At 43.9% G+C, this 24,332-nt stretch overlaps 1 long non-coding RNA gene across 1 annotated transcript in view; it reads right to left on the bottom strand.

Annotated features, from left to right (window-relative positions):
* Positions 1 to 208: 208 nt before the first annotated feature.
* LOC133767307 (uncharacterized) overlaps positions 209 to 24,332 on the bottom strand; it is an 88,828-nt gene continuing 64,704 nt past the window's right edge. The window contains exon 3 of the long non-coding RNA XR_009866832.1: positions 209 to 691. This is a non-coding gene — a long non-coding RNA (uncharacterized LOC133767307). The remainder of the gene's footprint in view (positions 692 to 24,332) is intronic.

The raw sequence follows: 24,332 nt of genomic DNA, 5'->3' as shown, positions 1-24,332 counted from the left end.
TTTCTGCTTCTGCCTCTCTGTAACTCTTTCAAATAAATAAATCTTTTTTTTTTCTTAAAAAAAATAAAAAGACTACTAAGAGAGGAAATTGGAGTCTAAAGCATGAACCAAAAGCAACACAGTGTTCCTCTGGGTGGCAAGAAGTGGCTGCCTTATACAGTCGCAAGGTCATGGCTGCCTCCAGCTAACATGGAAGACACTGAGGATTCCACACTGAATTAAGAGGGGAGGGCGAGAGAGTGAGGAGGAGGTTAAGACCCATGGCAGATGGTGAATTTTGGAGTGGTGTGTGGCACACCCACCCCACCCTACAGTCTATAAAAATGAAAGCAGATTAAATTAATCACCAAGTGTGAAAAGCCTCTGAATGCTGGAATAATTTGGGGATATTTTTGAGAATGAAAGAGGAGCAAAAAAAAAGAAAAAAAAGCCAAAATAAGTCATTTATAGTCTCTAATAAGAATTGGAAGAGAGCTTTTACCATCATCACCATCCTCCTCAACACTTTGATCAAACAAGCGGAAAACATAGTGTCAGTGTCACTACGACAGTGCAAGATGCATCTCTGAGACAGGAGGCTGCCAGGGAAGACAGGGACCGAGCTGTGACTTGACGCCGGCTCCACGCTGTGACGTTGCTCCAGCTCTCACTGCACACCTCCATCACTGCAAGTTCCCCAAAGGGCTAGAGCCTGTTAACGTGGAAGAAGATGGAATTCAGGATTTTTATATCTTCTGAAACAGATGGTTACAATTTAAACTTCATGAAATACAGGAAAGAAGAAATGCAATCAAACCCTCAAAGTCCTAGTTTTGTATTTTCCAGGCCAAAGCCTGCAGGATAATTGTATAAATAGTTCTGAGACTCTGCTATTTTTCTTCCTTCCTGGAGATAATCTGCACGGTGAATGTCTGGACACATCTAACGGTTGGCCAGATGGCATTCCAAGAAGCGCTTTTCTGAAAGTTTGAGATCTCAGGCTGGTGGAGAGGAAGAAGCATTAAGCACAGAGGCTGTGGAATGGAAGGGAGAGAAGAGTAGAATAGAGGCTGCAGCAGAAATATTTAGTGAAGGATGGGAGCAACAGCGGAGGGTGAGATAGCAAAGCCTTATCCATGCTGAGTCTGTCAGGAGCTTCCTGATGCAGTGTTGCCCAGAGCGAGCCTCACAACTAGCAACATTTCTCAACAGCAGAGTGAACGCTATGTTAGGGCTTAGAAGTGTTTCATAACCAGGCTTCTGAACTGCATGATTTTCCCAACGGGGTTGAAAGCAAATTCTATTGACTAAGCAAAGCTGATGAACCACTCCTCCAGAGACAACCAGATGCTGTTCCAGCAGACCCCAACCCTCACGTCAGACCCCAGGCTGATGCTGGAAGCTTACCTGGACTTCAGTACTTCTGTATCTGCTCTACTCCCAGATAGACTGTGTCCTACCTGATGCCACTTCTTCATTCACACTCTCCTAGAGAGAGCAGTCAAAGCAGGCTGGATGTTGGTCATGTTGGGGTTAATGGATGAGCTTCAGTGTTGGTACTGAATATAGTAACTTAGGGGCACAATTCTTTTTTTTTAAAGATTTATTTATTTGAAAAGCAGAGTTACAGAGAAGCAGAGGGACACACACACACACACACACAGAGAGAGAGAGAGAGAGAGAGAGAGAGAGAGATCTTCTATCTGCTGGTTCACTCCCCAGATGGCAGCAATGGCTGGAGCAAGGCAGATCCAAAACCAGGAGCCAGGAGCCTCCTCTGGATCTCCCACATGGGTACAGGGGCCCAAGGACTTGAGCTATTTTCTACCATTATCCCAGGTCATAGCAGGGAGCTGGATTGGAAGTGGAGCAGCCAGGACTCGAACCAGTGCCCATATGGGATGCTGGCACTGCAGGCGGAGGATTAGTCCTCTGCACCACAGCGCTGGCCCCACAATTTGGTGTTTTTAAAACATTTTCAGGGGCCAGCGCTGTGGTACAGGTTAAAGCCCTGGCCCGAAGCACCAGCATCCCATATGGGTGCCAGTTCTAGTCCTGGCTGCTCCTCTTCCGATCCAGCTCTCTGCTATGGCCTGGGAAAGCAGTAGAAGATGGCCTAAGTCCTCGGGCCCCTGCACCCATGTGGGAGACCTGAAAGAAGCTCCTGGCTTCGGATCGGCACCACTCTGGCCATCTGGGGAGTGAACCAGCGGATGGAAGACCTCTCTCTCTCTTCTTTCAAATAAATAAAATAAATCTTTAAAAAAACACATTTACATAATTGCGCAACCACAACTCTTTTAAAGGCTGAATAGTATTCCATTGTGTGGACACCATATTTTGTTTATCCCTTTATCTGTTGATGAACACTTCGATTGTCCCCAACTGTGTTTGCAGTGACGAATGTTCAGTGAACTCTAGCACGCAAGCCTCTGCATAAGTCCCTGTCTTAAACTCTTTTGATTCCATATGTAACAGCCGTGATGTAATTCAGCTTTTTTGAGGAACCCTTAAACTGTTTCTTTCTTCTTCTTGTCAATTATACTTGGAAAACATGTTGCAGTAGAATTGCTGGATTACATGATAATTGTAAGTTTACTTTCTTAAGTAACTGCCAAGTTGTTTTCCATAGGGTTGCACTATTTTACATTTCCACCAGGGTTCCAACTGTTCTACATTCTCACCAACACTGTTATTTTCCACTTTGAAAATAAACATTGTAGTGGGTATGAAGCTTTCTCATGTGGTTTGGATTTGCATTTCCATAATAACTAGTGATGTGTCTTTTCATGTGCTTGTTGGCCACTTGTATGTCTTCATTTTGGAGTCCCCGCCTACTTTTTAATTGAGTTATTTGTCTTTTAAGTTGTAAGAGTTCTTAATAGAAGAGTTTGGAGGCTCCAAATCTAAAGAAATGACATTGGGCTGGCGCTGTGGCTCAATAGGCTAATCCTCCACCTGTGGCGCCGGCACACTGGGTTCTAGTCCCGGTCGGGGCGCTGGATTCTGTCCCGGTTGCCCCTCTTCCAGGCCAGCTCTCTGCTGTGGCCAGGAAGTGCAGTGGAGGATGGCCCAAGTCCTTGGGCCCTGCACCCGCATGGGAGACCAGGAGAAACACCTGGCTCCTGGCTATGGGCCGGTGCAGTGCGCCGGCCGCAGCGGCCATTGGGGAGTGAACCAACGGAAGGAAGACCTTTCTCTCTGTTTCTCTCTCTCACTGTCCACTCTGCCTGTCAAAAATAAAAATTAAAATTAAAAAATAAAGGCAATTCAGAGGGTGACTTCCTAGCTGACTTCATCACATACAAGAGCAGCTTTCCCATCAAAGATCAGCAATCAGTCTTAACAAGTGAGCTGTCAAGCACCATCAACACTTCATTTACAATAAATGCACTGCCATCAATAAGCAGGCAGGGGCTTACCCATCCTGCCAGGAAATCCACCATCCTATTCCCAAGCTTTCAATTGTGATATCCCTCTCTGCTACCATCTTCAAAAAAAAGAAATGACATTGAAAATACTAATCACTGTGGTTGATCCATATATGCTATATGTCTTGAAGTATCACACTACACCCTATACACATATATAATTATTGCATATTAATAAAAATATATAAAATCCTTATAGAATGCAGAAAAACAATAATTTTTAAAAGAAATCTTTATGCATTTGTTCCTCAGAATCTACAGAGGATAGGTGCCAGGACTCCCCGTGGATGCCAAAATCCAAGGATACACAAATTCCTTACAGAAAATGGCATAGTATTTACTAACCTATGCATATCCTTAACTTCAAACTATCTTTAATCACTTATAATAATTCATATAATGTAAGTCTTATGTAAACATGGATATTGTTTAGGAAATAATGATAAAAAGTCTATATATGTTCAACACAGATGCAATTATTTTTTGTGAATATTTTCAACCTGTGGGTGGTTGAACTGATGGACAAAGAGCCCACATACTGAGCGCCGACTGTATTCTGGATTCCAGACTTTTATCACATATATCATTTACAAATATTGCCTCTGACTCTGTAGACTGTATTTTCACTTTCTTGATAGTACTCTTTTAGCACAAAAGCTTTTAGTTTTGTTGAGTCTCACTTCTGCTTGTGTCATGGTATCATTTCTAAGGATTCATTGACAGGCTTGAGGTCACAAAGATTTACCTCTATGTCTTCTTCTAAGAGTTTTACAGTGTTAGTTCTTCTAGTAGGTCTTATGATCAATTTTGAGTTAATTTTTGCCTATAGGGTGAGTTGGAATTTTATGCTTTTGCCTGTAAATATGTATTGTTCTAGCACCATTTATTGAAAAGACTATTCTTTTCATGCTGATTGTTCTTAGCATCATTGCCAAAAACTGACTCATTGCCGATGTATGGGTTTGTACTCTCCAGTCTATTCTATTCTATTGCCTATCCTCACGCAAACATAACGAGGCCTTATAAATAAAAAGTAAAATAATATCCAGCTAGTTATCTATCATTCTTCACATGACTTTAAAGTATTGGCTATCCTTTCGTCAGACCTGAAGAACTCTGTCTATCATTTCTTGTAGGACAGGCCTGCTTGTGATGGACTCTGTCAGCTTTTGTTTATCTGAACATGTTTTCTTTCTCTATTTTTAAAGGTCAAGTTTTCCATATGCAGGATTCTTGATTCTGTTTTTCTTTCAGCTCTACTTCTGGTCTCCTTGTTTCTCATGGCAAACAAGGTGCTGCCTTATTGAGGATTTTTATATGACAATTGATTCTCTCTTCCTGCTTTCAAGATTCTCTTCATCTTTGCTCTTTGACATTTTGATTATGTGCCTCAGTGGGGATCTCTCTCCTTTGTCTTAGCTGGAGTTACTGAAACTTCTTGGATACAGAGATTCAAGTTGGTTTGTTTATTTTAAACCACATTTGGGAAGTTTTGGCTCTCCTGATTTCTTTCTCTTTTTTTACTTTGGGATTTCCACAACGCATGTTGGTACACTTGAAGTTCTCCAACAGATATTTAATCTCTGTTCACTTTTCTCTTTCTGTTCCACAATTTAAATTCATCTGTCTTCAAGTTCACTGCTAATTTTTTTCCATTTCCACAAATATGCTATTGAAATTCTCTATTTTCTTTCCAGTTTTTGTCCGTTCAACTCTAGAATTTGCATTTGCTTCTGCCTCCTTTATGTAAGTTCTATCTCTTTTGAAATCTGTTGAGGCTTCATTTTCCTCTAATTTTCATTTTTTTCTGATTCTTTGTCCTTGGTTGCCTTTAGCTACTTGAGAATTTTTAAAGACAGTTGACTTAAAGTCTTTGTCTAATAAGACAAATGTCTGTGCATCTTCATGAATAGTTTCTTTTTTTCTCTGAAAACAGACCATATGATGAGTCTTCAAAAAGTTCACAGAAATGTATATTTGAAAAAAACTGCATGGATTTCAAAGTTTTTGCAACAAACTAAACATTTTAATTTCATTTTTCCATGAACTTAATTGTTTTAATTTAAGAGGCAGGGAGACAAAAGGAGAGGAAGAGGAGGGGTGGATGTGGGGGTGAAGAGAGAGAGAGAGCACATGCTACTCCCATTTGTGACTCCCTCACCAAATGACTACAATGGGTAGAGCCAGCACCAGGAGCCAGAGTCAACCCAGGTCTCCCATGTGAGTGTCACAAACCCGACAACGTGAGCTATTACCTGCTGCCTCCCAGGGTCTACATGGGTGGGGATCTGGAAGGAGCAAACCCAGGAATCAAACTCAAGCATTCTGATGTGGGACAGTGTCTTACCTAGAGTCTTAGTTACTAGGGCAACATCCATCCCCTCTACAAACTGTCTGAAGTACCCGCATACTTTCTGTATGTCACCTGGATTTTTGCTAAACACTGGACATGTTGGATATTTTAATGAAGTAAGTCTGGAAGTCAGATTCTTCACTCTTCTCAGAGTTTATTGTTGATTGATGTTGATGGTCTCTGAACGCCTTGCTCCTCTAGAATTTTGGTCAGCTAATGATTTGGTAGATTGCTTTAAGCTCATAAAGTCAAAACCAAATCCAATCCTCTATCTTTGCAGTATGGCTTTCAGTTGGAGACATTCCTTGAACACTTACACAGACCATTTACAACTCTTCTTTAGCGTCTACTTCCTGCTCACACTGAGCCCAAAGGCCAGAGATGAGACCTAAGGGTTTTGTTGGGTATTTTCCATGTGTGTGTCCTGCCCTGGGTATGCACATGTCTCTCTAGGTTTCCTGTTACATGCACGAGACTAACAAAGCCCTTACTCCCCACATAACTCTGTCCATAGTTCTTCCTCTTAGGAACTGGCACTGTTTGACCCAACTTTAGTCTTTAGCTCCAGGCAGCAGTAAATCATTTATTTGCCTATCAATGTTTTCAAAGAACCATCTCTCCTAAACCACTTCTCTGCACTCAGAGAGTGCTAAGTTAGATTCAGCAACAGCAAAGACCTTGCATCAGTCCTTCAAGGAACCCCCAGACAAACACAGTTCCTTGGGACAAGGTCTTCTCTGCTCCCTCTAGAACTGAGCAGCCACATCAGAATGCCTGCTGTGTCTCAAAACTGCCACCATGCTGGGGAGGGGAGGCTAAGTTAAATCCCCACCATGCTGTCCTACCATGCTTGTGTCACTTTTCTTGATTCAGCATTTTCTTGGTTGCTGGAGACCAGCACTGTGAATACTGCTGCTGACTGCTTTCCAGAGTTCTGACAAAGTTGACAGTAACCATTTTTGCTTGTTTATTTGATGTTTCTGTGGAGGGATGGGCCCTTAAAATTCCCTACTCTTCACATTTTTGCTGACATAAACTCTACTATTCTTTACGTTTGAAATGTTTTACAATCTTAAGAAAGAAGTGTTATCTAGCTTTGCACTATATCCTTTGCAATATTTCTAGCCAGATATCATGGAGGAGTAGGTTTGGCAAAAGGGGCTTAATGTAAGGGTGCATATGGGGTGGTCAAGGGGATCATAGAACTTCAAAGAACTTCACAGTTTGTAAGGATGGGGTTTGCAGACTTCACGCTAGTGGTCTCAGGTGTGCCTCCTGGTGTCTCGGCACCCGAAGTCACAGACTACTGAGCTGACATTTTCTTCTTCATACAATGCAATAGAAAACACACAATGCATAATACCACCTTATGACAAACCTTGTCAAAAATGTAAATGGTAACTATTTAAGCTCCTAGGTTTTCAGAAAATGTAACAAGCAAAGGCACACATTAAATAATATCACAAGGATGTAATATGCACAATCCAGAAGTCAGGAAATGCTACAGGGCAAGTAGCTTGGTTCCTCTAACAAATGGCAAGGCCAAGAAAAAAGGGTGGGGCTGAGGCACCTAAAACCAGAAGCAGTTTGAGAGGACAACCACCAAATCCAGTACATAGACCTTCGTTTTTAACCTCACATTAACTCATTAAGGGACAGCTTGGGACTGGAAATTTGATTATCTCAAATAATTGAGTTTTTAGCAGTGACACTGGTATTTTGATTAAGTTTTAAAAAGAGTCCACATATTTTAGAGTTAAATGCAAAGTATTTATTGATAAACTAATACAGTATCTGGGATTTGATACAAAATAACCTATTGGGCACAGAAGAAGCAAGACTGGCCATGTGCTCAAAATTAACGGAGCTGAGAGATGAACATGGGGAACTTAATATTATTCTATTTTTAATATGTTCTATGCTTTCCATAAAATATTTTTGGAATAGCACATACTAGATATGCTATATGGATGAACTCCAATAATTTGAGCACTGAAACTATTTTACCAAGCATCAAGCTTAATAATTTCTTCTTAAAAAAAAAAAAAAAACCTTTTCTTGAAAAAAAAACTTCCAAAATTAATTCTGGGATTCATTTGGAATTCAATATATCCAAATTACCTATATTACTTTTGCTAATCTGTTCGAAAAATAATCACCTTGGATAGAGAAATGTGACCTAAGATGTAAAAATAACTTTCTATCTGGAAGGAAACTTTCTACTTCTTAAGTGAAGTTTTCTGAGATGATACAAAATTTATCATCAAATAAGTTGATTTTACTATTTATTTATTTATTTATTTTTATAGATTTATAAGGCAGACGACACAGACAGACACAGAAGGAGACATAGATTGTGATTTTCTTTTATTTATTTATTTATTTATTTGACAGGCAGAGTGGACAGTGAGAGAGACAGAGAGAAAGGTCTTCCTTTTACCGTTGGTTCACCCTCCAATGGCCACTGCGGCCGGCGCACTGCGCTGATCCGAAGCCAGGAGCCAGGTACTTCTCCTGGTCTCCCATGCGGGTGCAGGGCCCAAGGACTTGGGCCATCCTCCACTGCACTCCCGGGCCACAGCAGAGAGCTGGGCTGGAAGAGGAGCAACCAGGACAGAATCCGGCACCCTGACCAGGACTAGAACCCAGTGTGCCGGCGCTGCAGGCAGAGGATTAGCCTATTGAGCCGCGGCGCCAGCCTAGATTGTGATTTTCTATCCACTGCTTCATTCCCCAAATGGCTGCAACAGCTAGGGCTGACCCTGGCTGAAGCCAGGAGCCAGGAACTCCATCCGGGTCTCCCATGTAGGAGTTAGTGACCCAAGTCACTGAGCCATCATCCATTGCCTTCCCAGGTGCTCAGCAGGAAGCTGGATTGGAAGCAGAGCAGCTGGGACTTGAAAAGGCACTTTGATATGGCATGCTGGTGTTGCAAGCAGCATCTTAACCCACTGTGCTAAAATGCTGGCCCCTATTTACTTTTTAAAAAGATTTATTGATTGACTTACTTGGAAGGCAGAGTGAGAGAGAGAGAGAGTGAGCAAGTGAGCTTCCATCCACTGGTTTACTCCCCATCTACTGCTGCCTTCCCAGTTGCATTAGCTGGAGGCAGGATGGGAAACGGAGCAGCCAGGACTTGACTAGTACTGTGATTTGAGTTGCTGATGTCACAAGTGGAGACTTGCTGCTGCACAACACCATTCTGAAATAAGTTAGTTTTAATTTGATTTATTTAAACTAAAATATTTATCGTGGTTAATTTTATTCAGGAAAAATTCCAAGCTAAGATTTACAAGGAGAATGAATCATCAGATGGTCTAATAAGTTTCATCACCTTATGATGTTTGATGGTGAGTGAGAGCAGAGTATCTTGCCATGGCTTAAGGTTACTCTAGAGTTCCATTCTTATCAGCTTCCATTTCAAAAATTGTCAGCTCATGGTTAGTCCTGCTTCACATACTCCTAACCACTCTGCCCTAACACAGATAATTTTAAGAATTACAGGAAAAAAAAAGGAGCCTTAATGGGAGCTGCTAGTCTGTGCTGCTACAACAAAACACCGTCGCCTGAGTAGTTTACAAACCACAGAAATCTATTTCTCACAGCTCTGGAGGCTGGGGAGTCAAAAGACTGAGGCAGGGGCAGGTTGGTGTTGGCATCAGGTTCCTCCATGCTCATGGCTACGGTGTCCTCACTCAACTGAAGCATAGAAGAGCAAACCCACGCTCTTAAGCCTTTTTGTCTGGGCCCTAGCTAAAGATTTTGGAGGTTCACAGTCTAAGATCAGGTAGTACCTTTGGTTGGGCCATTTGGTGAAACCAGAGCATAGCAATGGCAGAAAAACAATCACACAGCAACCCCAGGGGCAAAGAGGGTGACTATACCTATCTCAGCTTTTATAGCAACCCCTCTTACAAGATCTACTTTCCAAGGACCCAATGAACTAAGGACCTCCCACTAGGCCAAGCTCCTGAACATCATAACTGGATTAAGTTTCCACCCTCTTAGCAACATTAATTTGTGAGTTTGGGGTTAAATATTTGCATGAGTTAGGGAGGTGTGTCCTATTTAACGCATATATCTATTAAGGAAGCTAAATCAAAAGCTTTTATTCAAAGAAAACTCTAGAAAGGTCCTATTGGTGAAGTCTTCTATATATTTAAGAACCAAATAATATCAATTTCACATGAACTATTCCCAAGAACAACAAAAAAAAACCCAAATTATTTTATAAAGTTGATATAATCTTGAGACCAAAAGCAAACAAGAGTAGTCTTTCCCAAAATCATGAATGCATAATTCCTTAAAAAGGTGGGGAGGGAAGGACATTGAAATCCAACGACACATAGAAAGGATAAGACAACATAATCAAGCTGGGCTTATTCCAGGACTACAAGATTGGGCCAGCGTTTGAAAAACAATTAATATAATTCATGACGTCAACAGAATAAAGAAGAAAAATCATATGTAAAATAATATATGGAGAAAAATTGACAAAGTCCAATACTCATATATTTAAAAATTCTTAGCAAATTAAGCATGGACCAGTTTTCTTAAAGAGAATATAATAGGTTGAACTGTGGCTCCCAGAAGGATGTATCCCAGAACTTATGAATGTAATCTTATTTGGAAAAAAAGGATTTCTGCAGATGTAATTAAGTTAAGAACTTTGAGATGGAATCCTCCTGGATTTAGGCAATATCCCAAATCCAATGAAGTGGGGAAGACCCTGAGAGACTACAAGGGAAGAGTTCATCTAAAGATAGAGGCAAAGATGGGGGTGATGCTTCTAGAAGCTACAGAATACCTAGGATGGCTGACAGTCACCAGAAACCAGCAGAGCTGCATGGGACATGTTCTCCCTCAGAGCCTTAGAGGGAATCCTCACACCTGCCTACATCTTGGTTTCAGACTTCTGGCATTTGCAACAGTGAGAGAATAAATTTTTATTGTTTTAAGCTGACAACTTGTGGTAATGTGTTATGGCAACCTCAGGAACTTAGTACAGAGTACATCTACAAATAACCTAAAAAATCACACTCAGTGGAAAAATACAGAATTACCTCCTGCTGAAATTGGGATGGAAAAAAACATAAGCACTATCACCACTTGTTAAAGGGCAGGTCTAGCCAGTAAACTAAGAAAAAGAAATAAAGTCATTAAGTATTGAAAAGGAGGAGTTTGTTTTTTTTTTTTTTTTAGAAAAGTCCTTATTTTCAGATGATATGACTGTATATTAAAAACCCCAGAAGGACTTACTACTATTATCATAAGACTTCCATGCTGTCGTAAACAAGAAAAAATATATAATAACTTAGCACAACACGTGCCATAAATTAAAGTTCTCCACAAATAGCAGTTGATATTGTTAGTAAAAACATATTGTTGCTTTCCTTCATACCATTGAGGGTAGATCATATGGTAAATGCACAAAGGTGTCAGTGACATGAAGTTTTCAGGACAGAGGGCTACCTTTGGTTCTTGCAATCAAACACTCACTCAGCAGGTAGTAATGAAACCTGAACCATGAACTATGGCACATTGTAGATTTGAAGTGGTACTAGATTATGGAATTTAAAGTAACTCTAAATCCTGTTCCTATTTCCCCAAAATTGATATTGAAACCTAATCCTCAATGGGATGGAATTGGGAGGTGATGAAGGTGAGGCCTTACTGACTGGGTTCAGTGTCCTTTCAAAAGGAGCCCTGGAGAGCCTGGTGCCCCTTGTGCATCGTGATTACAGACAAAAGACTGCTGTCCTCAGAATCAGCCCTTAAGGCATTCAGGTCTGGCAGAAAAGCCCACGAGAGCATTTCAGGCATGGAGAGCCAAGACACTGTGACAAAAAATGACCTACATGAAAGATCTCTGTGAGTGAGATCCCAGTGGAAAGAAGGGACCATCAAAGAAGGAGGTACCTTTCTCTGAAGGGAGGAGAGAACTTCCACTTTGAATATGGCCTTGTCTAAATAATGTTGGAGTTTGTGGACTCAAGAGGCTTCCATGGCCTAGGCAGCTCATGACAAGAGCCTCAGGTGATCACTGACATCATAAATAAGAGTGTCAATTGTTAAATCAACAACGAGAGTCACTGTGCACTTGCTCCCCATGTAGGACCTCTGTCCTTAATGTGTTGTACTGTGAGAATTAACGGTAAAACTAGTCTTCAAACAGAACTTTATACTTTGTGTGTCTGTGTGGGTGCAAACTGTTGAAATCTTTCTTAGTATAGAGTTGAACTTCTGTATATAAAGATAATTAAAAATGAATCTTAATGAAGAATGGGATAGGAGAGAGAGTAGGAGGTGGGATGGTTTGGGGGTGGGAGGGTGGGTATGGGGGGAAGAACTGCTATAATCCAAAAGTTGTACTTATGCAATTAAATAAAAGTTGTACTTATGAAATTAAATAATAGCTTTCTATAAAAAAAAAAGACTGCCATCTACGAACCAGGAAGTAGGTCCTCACCAGACACTGAATCTTTCTGTGCCTTGATCTTGGACTTCTCAGCTTCCAACACTAAGACATAAAATTCTGTTGTTTGGAAGCCACCTAATCGCTGTACTCTTTACAGTAGCTTGACGAGACTAGGACATGAAAGAACCAGATTAGCGGAGAAAGTAGCCTGAGCCCCAGCACAAAGATGGGAAAGCAGGACTTTGCCCAGGGAGTAGCAAGGGACCATTTGAAGGGGAAGAGGAGTAGGTAGAAGAGCCGGGAGATGAGCATGCTCCCCGGGCTGGGCCCAGAAGTCCGGACTTCATTTCACATCATGAGGGTGCTATTAAAGAGATCTTAGCCGAGCCATGACAAGATGAGGAGACTCCAAAGATTATAGAAAGGAGTAAAAGGGAGATTGTCAAGTGGCTGGGATGGGGGAGGGGCATTGAATTTGGCTCTTTTGGTGTTATTATGCCCCTGCTTAAAACTGTTTGATGATGGAGTGGCGCTGTAGTATAGCAAGTAAAGCCACTGCCTGCAGAGCCCACATCCCATGTGGTTCGGGTCCCGGCTGCTCCACTTCTGGTCCAGCTCTCTGCTACGGTCTGGGAGAGCAGTAGAAGATGGCTCAGGTTCTTGGGCCCCACCACCTGTGTGGGGGACCTGGAAAAAGCTCATGGCTTCTGGCTTCAGATCGACCCAGCTCCGGCCATTGAGTCCATTTGGGCAGTGGGCCTGCGGATAGAGGACCTCTCTCTCTCTCTCTCTCTCTCTCTCTCTCTCTCTCTCTGCCTTTGCCTCTCTGTAACTCTGCCTTTCAAATAAATAAATAAAAATCTTTTTTTAAAAAATCTGTTTGATAACTTCCACTGCCCAGAGCACCACTTGTTGACTGAGGAATGTGGTAGACCCTTCGGTTGGGATGATGGCAGTGGAAAAGACCAGAAAGCCTGGGGAAATATGATTTTGTAAGCACATGCTTGCCCCTATCCAAGCTGAACATTCTGGAACAAGGATCAGCAAAACTACGGACAGGGCCAAATCAGCTGCTCATTTTTGTAAATGCGGATTTATTGGGACACTCCAGCTTTCTGCTAATGTGCATCGTGGGAGGCAGAAGATGATGGCTGAAGAATTTGGGTCCCTGTCACCCACGTCGGGGACATGGATAGAGTTTCCAGCCCCTGGCTTCAGCCTGGCCCAGCCCTAGCTGTTGGGAACATCTGGGGAGTGAACTAGTGAGTGGAAGATCTATCTCCGCCTTTCAAATGAATAAATAAATACTAGAAACAAACAGCAGAGTTTGTCTTTATATGGCAGGATTACAGATGAGCTTTCTATTGTTAATTTCATGCATTATTTGTACACCCTCCAAAGAACATATTTTATCTTTACAGTCAGTAAAACAATAAAATGTTATTAGAAAACCAAATTGAATGTCCCACTAATTCTTTTTAGTTTTTAATTTCTGAGATTTTTTTTTAATGTTTTTTCATTCCTCGTTAATCAGAGCTGTTTTCCTGTTTTCTCTGCCTGCTTTGGAGAACACAGTCAGACAGTCCAACGGAGATCCCTGCTCCCCAGCCCCTGCCCCAGTGGGACGATTCCTTTCTGCTACTTGGAATCTGACTTTTAATTCTGAGTTCAAAGAAGGAAGCTGAATGCGTCTATGAAATGTGGATTCCAGTACATGTGCACCTGTCACGTGTTGTACATGGTCACCTTCACCTTCAGTGGATATGTGAGAACACTAACATCCAGAAATATTCTGCCTGGAACCTGTCTTCTAGATTTTAGTAACCATTATTAGCCTAAAAGTACAAAGCAAAGATACAACTCTAAACTTAACTGCAGATTTTTTAAAAAGTATTAGCCATGACCTTCATGAAAACAGAAAATGAATAAGCCAAAATGTTAAGCAACTGATAAAAGAATAAGGTCAAATTTCTCATTAAAGAATCATTTAGATACCTTGCTCCTTCCTTTCCTCCTCAAAAGTCTCAGAAGAAAATAATTATTGTAGAATTTTCTGCTTATCATTTTGCATTATAACTAAGCTCTGTGAGAAGGCATTTGGTTGTCTGTCTTGTGCATGGCTGTGCCCCCAGCATACAGATCCACTAGGAGCACACGGTAGGTACTCTTCAGTGAATACTTGTTGAATGCATGGCAATCAAAGGAGAAAACCGGTCCCCTAGAAAAATGGTCTTCTACAAAGTACTTTTATTTATTATGCAAGAATGTGCACTCTTTAAAAACAGAAACATTTAAAAAGTAGAAAGAGGGGCCTGTGTTGTGGCAAAGTGGGTTAAGACACTGTCTGCAGTGCCAGTATCCCATAAGGGCACCAGTTTGAGTCCCAGCTGCTCCACTTAGGATCCAGCTCCCGGCTAATGTGCCTGGGAAAGCAGCAGAGGATGGCCCAAGTGCTCAGGCCCCTGTACCCACTTGGGAGACCCAGAAGAAAAAGCTCCTGGCCCCTGGCTTCCACGTGCTCAGCTCTGGCTGTTGCAGCCATCTTGGGAGTGAACCAATGGATGGAAGATCTCCCTCTCTTTCTGTAACTCTGCCTTTCAAATAAATACATAAATCTTTTAAAAAAAATTTTAAAGTGGAAAGGTTTAAAAATAAAGTTTGAGGGCTCTGCTTTCTGAAATTTAAAGCTGGCATCATTGTTATTTTGTTGCATTTCTCTTTTTCTACACACATAGCTTCTTAAATGTAATGATAACTGTGCATAGATATAATTTAGTCTTTTTAAAAAATTTATGACAGTGTAAGATATACCATGTAATGACAAGGTCCTTGTAAGCATTCATTTTGATGACTATACAGTGTATCTAGTAGAACTGCATTACTTGCTTAATTCCAAGAGTAGAATGTTTGTTTTGTAGTGTTCATAATGTTGTAACAAATGCCTTTGTGCATTTGGTCATTTCTCGGGGAAAGCACTTGACAGGTAGTCTGTCAGCCTAGCAAGTCTAGGTTATGCTTCAGTAACAAACAACCCCCGAATCTCGGTGGTGACAGAATGGATTTTTCTTGCTCATGCTGCATCCCCACTGTAAAACTGGCAAAATGGAAAGAAGTCTTAAAGTTTCAGATCCTTGCAATTCAATTCAACAAATATTGCTGAGTGGCTCCAAGGTCTGTGCTCACTCCGACAGAGTTGAAAAGATATTCTGATGAGCCACAACGCATGAAAACTGGGAACTCCATCTTTATAACTAACTGTACGGCAGCAGAAAAAAAAAATCATTGGAGGCCAAAGATAATTTTTCTTTTTTTAAAAAAAAAGATTTATTTATTTGCAAGTCAGAGTTACACAGAGAGAGAAGGAGAGGCAGAGAGAGAGAGAGAGAGAGAGAGAGAGAGGGAGAGAGAGAGAGAGAGAGAGAGAGAGTGAGAGACAGAGGTCTTCCATCCGATGGTTCATTCCCCAATTGGCCGCAACGGCCGGAGCTGCGCCAACCCAAAGCTAGGAGTCAGAAGCTTCTTCCAGGTCTTCCACAGGAGTGCAGGGGCCCAAGCACTTGGGCCATCTTCTACTGCTTTCCCAGGCCATAGCAGAGAGCTGGATTGGAAGTGGAGCAGCTGGGTCTCGAACTGGTGCCCATATGGGATGCCGGCGCTTCAGGCCAGGGCTTTAACCCTGCGCCATAGTGCCGGCCCCCAAAGATCCTTTTTCTAATCTAGTCACTTGTGTGCCAGGCCTGTATGGTCTGTTTTCCACTTTGAGCACAGGAGCCGGCCCGATGCACTGCTAGGCAGAGACAGGACTTGCGTAGCCTCAACACCAGACGTTAGCATCAGCAGCCTCGGCTTTGCAAAACCCCTGTGCCCTCATTCTGATCTCCAATGCTATGGTGAAATTTCTCCAGCAAAACTAAAAACAGATAAGAAAATAAAAATATCTTATAGACCAATAATCCTAATTCTAGGAAAGTTCCCGAAGAAATATGCCCCCCATAAAAAATGTACATGAAGATCCTTATTGTAGACATCTGTAATCGGAAAATTATAGTCTACTTACTGGATTGAATATAAAGCATCAGTAGACATTGATAAGTATGACACTGACATAAATACAAATGCTTATGACTGAAGGAAAAGTGGAAAATGAACTTCTATCTATGTTGTGCAGTTATGTGCGAAAACAAACACATTTAGAAAAGCCCAGAAAGAATACAGCAAATGAAATGGTTGATATGTTGGGGGATGGGAAGTGTGCATTATTTTCAAACACTGCATAATCAATCCTGCTATTCTTAATATTCAATACAATAAAGCAGTTCTTAAAAATACAATGAAACCCATTTCTGGGAGGGACTCTGAGACCAATCAATGTTTGAAGAGGTAGACATTTGGCATAACATTTATGATCCCAATTGGTGCACCTGCATTCCATATCGGAGTCCTGGGTTCAAGTCCCATCCCTGCTTCTAAGTTTCCACTAATGTGTGCCAGATGGTGACTCAGGGTCTCTGCCACCCATGTAGGAAACCCAGGTTGTGTTCACAGCTCCTGGCTTCAGCCCAGCCTGGCCCCGGCTGCTGCAGGCATTTGGGTTGTGAACCACAGGGTACAAGATCTGTCTGTCTGTTTCTGTCTCTATGTCTTTCAAATGAAATGAAAAGAAATACATTTTTAGAAAATGTTAAATGGTAGAAGTAAGGACTTGGGCAGGTAGTTAATGTTACGTTGGGATGCCGGCTTGTTCTCAGGAACCATCTTATCAAGTTCTGCCCCTCTTCTTTATTACTCAGGAGCTGCATCACCCAGATCAAATTTTTTGAAACAGGAATGTTTTGGAGAAAAGTGTATTCACTGCTATCTCTTGCTATCATTTTGCAAAACTCAGGAAATGAATAGGATTGGACCCTGAGGATGCTTCTATGTGAGATATGTGAATCCAGGTGACAAAGGTATCTTTCCAAACTGTGACCAATTCTTCCACTTTGCTGGGCACACAGCAGACTCCCCAATAAATTCTTGAAAGGATGGAAAGGAAGGGGGGTCTGTGTCCTTCAGGTCACAGGCATCCCAAAGCGGGTAGCAGGGTGGGCACCTGGAGGAGGCACAGGAGCCTGGTGGAGAGCGCACCTCGCCCTCTACCATCTCTGCAGAGATCTTTAAGGAGAAAGGAGCAAACATAAGTTCTGGTGCCTTCCAAGGGTCAGCAAGAAGGGGCAGGAAGTGGCTGCTGAAAACCATGAAGGAGCTGCGGGATCCGTGTCCCAGGACAAGACATCACGTTGGATAAGGGAAGCTTTCTCAGGCTCCAAGACTGAGGGAACAGATGCAGATCTGTAACCCTTTGGCTTTGCCATCTGAATCCCTAATACATGCTCAAGGCCAGAGACAGTTTTGTAATGCTTTGTTTTTCTTCAGTGGCTTTTGGGGTGTTATTGTTGTTAGTGTTGGTATTTTGGGTCTGCCTGGAGCAGATCCCACTGTCCCCAAGCTTGGTGACGCACACAGCCCAGCAGCAGGCGCTTTCCTAAAGTATGAGTGGCATCAGTGGCAGCAGCCAGCGGCCACATGCCACAATGTCACCTTGGCCGCACTCCTGCTGACACATGGTGGCTGCTGACAGCAGTGTGTTTGGGCAGGGCTGTGCCTGAGCAGGGACCAGGAAGACATTGGTGAAAAAAGCCCGAACAAGTTTCAAGAAGTAATTAGCATACTCCAGGGTGGTGGTGGCTGATTTTAGACACAGAGCCCTGCAGGGAGCCACTGTCCTCTGATTGCCCAGGCTGAGCTGCAAGGGGTGGCATGGGATCAAGAGCCCAGCCAATCTGGGTGCCCCAACTGGTCCTCTGGGCCCTGGGTGTCTGTGTCTTTTCTTACCCTGCTTTGTTTGCAAATTTAGGTAAAATGTCTATACCTTGGGTCCTTGTAAAATTAATTCCCTTTGCAAAATGGTTTGAGATTCTCAGTACCGAGTTACACTTGATCCGTCTGTACTAGAACCACCCATCTACTCGGGTAGCCAGCAGCAATTTGTTCTCTTTTTACAAGCAGCAGGATCCCAGAATCCTTACATCTGCACAACACTGCCCTTACCTGCATTCCCAGGGCCCCGCTGACTTCTTAGGACTTTCTTCCATGAAGAAGCTTAAGAAGAAAAGAAAGCCTGCTATTTAAATTATCTGATGCTTCCTTTGCCAAAGATTTCAGAAAACTGTGGGAAACGAGCCTTTGGCTGCCAAGTTTTGGAGTGAGGAGAACACTCTTTCTGAGTGGTTTCAATTGTCTGCCGTAATAAATGATGAATTTCCCCATTACGTTACATTAAAGGGATTAAAATGATACCACCTTCCTTTTATATTCAATTTTATGAGTCACTTGCATGATGGGGTGTCACGAGTAATAAAATGGACCAGGCCGTTTAAATAAACCGTGCCCCTGCTGCGGGCGCCTCTGTGATGGGAGATCCTGTTAGCCCTTCCTCTTCACTGGGGGGTGGGCTGCCTGCTGAAATAGGAACCCTGGGGCTGGCACTGTGGCAAAGCAGGCTAAGCCTAGGCATGAGATGCCGGCATCCCATATGGGCGCCAGTTTGAGACTCGGCTGCTCCACTTCTGATCCAGCTCTCTGCTGTGGCCTGGGAAAGCAGTAGAAGATGGCCCAAGGGCTTGGACCCCTGCATCCATGTGGGAGACCCAGAAGAAGTTCCTGGCTCCTGGCTGCGGCCTGACCCAGCCCTAGCCTTTGCAGCCATTTGGGGAGTGAACCAGTGGATGGAAGATCTCTCTCTCTCTCTCTCTCTCTCTTTCGCTTTCTCTCTCTCTCTCTGTCTCTCCTCCTTTCTCTATAACGCTGCCTCTGGGTCGGTCTTTGAAACAAATAAAAAATAAATCTTAAAAAAACCAGGGACCTCAGCACCCCTGATGGGGCCATGGGCAGCTGGGGAGCTGTGTTTTGCTTGCTGGGGGTGGTGAAGAACGAGCCGTCATCTCACAGCTGCAGGTTACTGTTCCCTGTGCTGCTGGAACAAACTGGGTGGCTTGGGACAACAGCAATGAACACTCTCACAGCTCCAGAGGTCAAAGTCTGAAATGCAGATGTCAGGAAGGCCCTGAGCCCTTCAATTGCCAGGGGCCATCTGTTTCAGGCCTCTCCCAGCTGCTGTAGACCCTTGGCCTGTGGCAGCATCACTTTTTTTTAAGATTTATTTTTATTTATTTGAAAGACAGAGTTACAGAGAGAAGTAGAGACAGAGAGGAAGAGAGGTCTTCCATCTGCTGATTCACTCCCCAGATGGCCTCAATGACCAGGGCTGGGCCAGGCTGAAGCCAGGAGCCAGGAGATTCTTCTGGGTCTATCGCATGGGTGCAGGAGCCCAAGGACTTGGACCATCCTCTGTTGCTTTCCCAGGTGCATTAGCAGGGAGCTGGATCAGAAGAGGAGCAGCTGGGTCTCGAACAGGCACCCATATGGGATGCTGGCGCTGCAGGCCAGGGCTTTAACCTACTGCGCCATAGCACCAGCCCTGGCAGAATCACTTTAATCTTCATGTGGTGCTCGCCCTGTGTGCACGCCTATGTCTAATTTCCTCCAGTGTGTTAGGAGAGCAATAACACTCGATGGTGGCCCAGCCCAGCCCAGCCCAGCAGGACCTCATCACACCCCAAGTACCCTATCCCCAAACAAGGCCACATTCTGAGGTGCACTTTTAATCACTGGACTCCATTACCCAGAGATTATTACTGCTAATTTGTTTCATTACTGTTGTTTTCCCTATGCATCTGTAGATTGACAGATGGTAGAGAAATTTATAGAAAATCACTGATATTAACATTACAGTTTCATATCCTGCTGCTCCCAGTTAAGGTGCTGTATGAATATTTCTCCATGTCATTTAAAATTCTTACACATATTGTATTCAACTGCTGCCCAATAGCACATGGTTTGGATTTTTAAAGCACTTTTATGAACTAGTATGAACTAGCCCCTTATGGGAATCTTAGGTTTGTTTCGCAATTAGGAAAACATAAATATTTGATTACTTTTGGTTAGGATTTTATAAGTGGGATTATGGGGTTAAAGGGCATGGGCATTTCGAAGGATCTTTTTTTTTTTTTTCTTTTTCTTTTTTTTTGACAGGCAGAGTTAGACAGTGAGAGAGAGAGAGAAAGGTCTCCCTTTTCTGTTTCCAGGTGCCTCCTCCTGGTCTCCCATGCAGGTGCAGGGCCCAAGGACTTGGGCCATCCTCCACTGCACTCCCGGGCCACAGCAGAGAGCTGGCCTGGAAGAGGGGCAACCGGGACAGAATCCAGCGCCCCGACTGGGACTAGAACCCGGAGTGCCGGCGCCGCAGGCGGAGGATTAGCCAAGTGAGCTGTGGCGCTGGCCAAGGAAGGACCTTAATAAATACTGCTAATCACCTGCAAGTCCTTCAGCATCCCAGTGAGGGCTCTTGTGTGTCTCACAGCTGCCCAGTGTACGGATGCCCTGGTTTGGAGGGGAAGTAGCACCAACCGTCCCGTATGTTTTACATCACTACGCCCACAATAGCTGAATCCCCCTTTTATTCAAATGTTTTTGTTCTTTTTTTACTGCTGCTGGAGAAGCCAGTGAATTTAAGGTCAAGAACCCAGAGAGAAGAAAGCACTGCCAGAACTTAACTATCTTTATTTTCCCCTAAATAAACCCAACCCCTAACAGGAAGGGGATGAAATGAACAAAGCTGACTGAGAGCTGCTCACAGGTCCTCCCAACAGACCATGAATAAGAGCTTCAGGACACAGGCACTTAGTGTCACAGAATCATTATTTCACGAGCCAGGAAGCTGGACCGCGTCGGTGGAAATGCGGACTGAATCAGAGTCCAGGTTGATCTCGAGGCCACTTCTGGAAAAGCCAGTGTTCACAGGATCCAGACTCCCCTGAGTGACCTGGGAAACTTCTCCAGCTGACTCGCTCTATGAATTCATTGCATTCATTTTTTACTCTAAAAAAGATTTTTTAAAATGCAAAAAAGGTGTATCCACAACCCAGCTCATGAAATAAAACCTTCCCATGAGGTGAGTCTCTGTGCTCTCTCTCTACATGTTCCTCTTCCACTTTCACGCCCCTGGCCTCAGAAACAATTATTCTACCTTAGAGTTCATCGTTCCCATGTAGAACAGTACTTCAAAAAGCTTTAAGGAAAATAGAATTAGAACATAATTTTATTTTGTGCAAAAAAAAAAAATCATTCTTGAACTCCTTGCATAGTTTTTTCCCAAGATGCATCTTCCATGAACTTTTTGCAGACCTCATATGCATAGATGCCAAATTTTCTTGCACCAAAATAAACTTACCTTTTATGTCCACCTCCCATGAACTTTATGAAGCAGCCTGCATTTCTGTATGCTTTGCCTCATATGTATGTAGCCCTAAGCAACACATCACATTGCATTCCAGGAGTTTTAACTCGTGGAAGCATACTTTGTGCATCCTTCTGCAATCTGCTTTTTTGTCCCACAGGACGCCCATGAAGCCTATGCATGTTTACGATAGAGCTCAAGTTCATTCGTTTTTGTGCCGTATAACACTCCTTTATACAGAGACACCACTTATTCACCCAATTTCCTAATGATGGATATTTGGGCAGATTCTAGTGATTCATCTTTTAAAACGATGATGTTACACACACTCTTGTACGTAATTTTTTTTAAGGATTTATTTTGTTTATTTGAAAGGCAGAGTTACAGAGAGAGGAAGAGACAGAAAGAGAGGTCTTCCATCCACTGATTCACTCCCCCTCAGGGCCTCAACAGCTGGGGCTGGACCAGGCAGAAGTCAGGAGCCAGGAGCTTCATCTGGGTCTCCCACATGGGTGCAGGGGCCCCAGCACTTGGGCCATCCTCCACTGCTTTTCCAGGCACATTAGCAGGGAGCTGGATTGGAAGTATAGCAGCTGGGACTCGAACTGGCATCCATATGGGATGCCAGCACTACGGGCGGTGGCTTAACCCACTACACCACAACACTGGCCCCTTGTACATCACTTTATGCATGGCTCTTTGGTTTCTACTGTGATCAGAAGGTCTGCATGTCAGGACCCTTTGCAGGTATTGCCCGCTTGCTCTGCCAGAGAGCTGTGTCTTAGGGCTCCCACTGCTCCACAGCCTCAAGTCAATAGCATTCAATTTAAAGTCTTGTTAATCTGATGGATTTTAACTTATATTTTCCTAATTACTAGTGATTTTTAGCATCTTTGCAATGTAGTTTTTGGGTGCGTTTCCCTTTTTTTGGCCATTAGGATTTCCTTCCCTGTGAACTCCCTCATGTCCATGTCAAGCTTGTTTGTGCCTGTGCTGAATGGACAAACATGTGCAGAATGAACATCGTGGCCAACCCTGAACAGGGGAAAGCCATCGCGAAGGGGCAGCTGTGTCAGGAGGTGAGGCTGTGGTCCTTCTTCAGATCAAGCCATGGCACTTCCTTCCACTCCTCTGGGTGTCGAGGGAACAGAGACAGCTCCCAAATCTCCAGTATTGCAGATAGGGGTCTACCTTCAGGAATAAATCAGTCCAGCTCCACCAGTGAATTGGTTCAGCACTATTTACTACAAGCATCAGAAGCCAACTCTAGCTAATTTAAAACAAAATAATTTATTGGAAGGGGCAGTAACATTGAGAGGGTTAAAGTGTCAGGCTTGGGGGCTGGTGTTGTGGCATAGCAGGTGAAGCCTCCGCCTGAGGCACCAGCATCCCACACAGGCGTGGGTTTGAGATTTGGCTGTTCTACTTCCGATCCAGCTCTCTGCTAATGAGCCTGGGAAAGCAAGGGAAGACGGCCCAAGTCCTTGGGCCTTTGCACCCACGTGGGAGACTCAGAAGAAGCTCCTGGCTCCTGGCTTTGGCCTGGCCTAGCCCAGCCCTGGCCATTGGAGCCACCTGGGGAATGAACCAGGGGATGGAAGATATCTCTTTTCTCTGTTTCTCCTCCTCTCTCTGTAACTCTGGCTTTCAAATAAATTTTTAAACATTTTTTTTATTTGACAGGCAGAGTTAGACAGTGAGAGAGAGAGACAGAGAGAAAGGTCTTCCTCCCGTTGGTTCACCCCCCAAACGGCCGCTACAGCCAGCGCGCTGTGCCGATCCAAAGCCAGGAGACAGGTGCCTCCTCCTGGTCTCCCATTCGGGTGCAGAGACCCAAGCACCTGGGCCATCCTCCACTGCCTTCCTGGGTCACAGCAGAGAGCTGGACTGGAAGAGGAGCAACCGGGACAGAATCCAGCGCCCATATGGCACCTCAGGCAGAGGATTAACCAAGTGAGCCACGGTGCTGGCCGCAAATAAATTTTTTAAAAAAAGACGTGGACAAGAGCTCCTGGAACAGGGAAGAGACCCAAAAGCACCTCACTGAATTGGCCTGATGCAGACCCCAGTGGCCAGGGCCACCCAGGACACCCCCACTGATTGGCACTGGTGACCTTACTGAGGACAGTGACAATGGTTTCACTGGTGTAGGGAGAACAAACGGCAGGTTTGGGTGGGTTCAGGAGAGAATTAGAAGAAAGGGGGTAGAAAGGACCCCATAGAGAGAAGTCTCTGTAAGAGGAAGCAGAGACTGCAGGCAGGAGGACAGGGGTCAAGAGGGTTGTTTATTTATTGGAAAGGCAGAGCTACGGAGAGGGAAAGGAGGAGAGAGACAATCTTCCATGCCCTAGTTCATTCCCTAAATGCTCATAACACCCAGAGTGGGGCCAGCTGAAACCAGGAGCCAAGAAGTCCATTCAGGGCTCCCCCTTGGGTGGCAGGGACCCAAGACTTGAGCCATCACCTGCTGCCTCCCAAGAGGCCCATTAGCAGGAAGCTGGACTGCAAGTACAGTCAGTACTTGGTTGCGGGCACTCTGACAAGGGATACAGGCGCCCCACGTGGTGGTGTTTAGGGAGGGAAATCTGACGGCATGGTTGTACACTCGTGGAAATCACCCAGTGCAGAGGAGAGAGCAGATAATCACAGGAGCCTGTTTCCCAGCAGATGGGAGAGGGCGGGACTGTGTGTGTGGAGGGGGAGCAGTCCTGCATGGGGGAAGCGCAAGGACAGGGTGAGGGGACTGCGAAGAACTTCCGATGCCTTCTATTTTCCTGTCTATGAAAGAGGAAGCAAGGTCAATCGCTGGTCACT

Source organism: Lepus europaeus, chromosome 9, assembly GCF_033115175.1.
Source record: "Lepus europaeus isolate LE1 chromosome 9, mLepTim1.pri, whole genome shotgun sequence".
NCBI lineage: Eukaryota > Metazoa > Chordata > Mammalia > Lagomorpha > Leporidae > Lepus > Lepus europaeus.
Note: the sequence above shows the minus strand (reverse complement) of the source record. Positions and strands in the feature narration are given on the sequence as shown.